Source organism: Dendrobium catenatum, unplaced genomic scaffold, assembly GCF_001605985.2.
Source record: "Dendrobium catenatum unplaced genomic scaffold, ASM160598v2 fragScaff_scaffold_621, whole genome shotgun sequence".
Taxonomy (NCBI): Eukaryota; Viridiplantae; Streptophyta; class Magnoliopsida; order Asparagales; family Orchidaceae; genus Dendrobium; species Dendrobium catenatum.
The window spans coordinates 20,893,296-20,893,872 of NW_021319083.1; positions in this window are offsets into that span (position 1 = coordinate 20,893,296).

Consider the following 577-nt stretch of genomic DNA (forward strand, 5'->3'; position numbering starts at 1 on the left):
TTATCCATATCCAGTTTAACAATGTTTAAATCTTCAACCTCATAAGAATTTTTTTCCAATTAGTTTTAATGTGTGGTTTTTTAATCCATAAATTAGAATTATAAAAATTTGAAGAATTAATTGGATTATTGAAATTGACATTAGCCTTGTCAATGTCATTGTCATTCTTCAAAATATCAACAAAACTGCTCCTTGAAGAAGAAGCTTCTTTGTCTTTTGCTCCAAAAAGAGAAAACGGTAAGGGAGATTTAGGTAACTTGTTAGAAGCCAAAATTACCTCTTTCCCTTTACTTGAATCTTGCAATTGCTTATGTTAAGCCAACATTCCTCCCTCTTTGATAACTAGAGGAGCTTCTGAAACACGAAGATTGTGAGGGGAGATGTGAAAGTTTGTTCCGGATGTTAATCCCTATGAACTTAGTCCCAAGCTAACCAAGAGGGGGGTGAATTGGTATTTTAAAAACTCTTTTCACAAAGAATAAAAATTCCATAAACCAAATAACACCATAAAAATAAATGCGGAATTAAAAAGTGCGGAAGCAAGAAAAAGAACACAAAAATTTATAGTGGTTCGGTC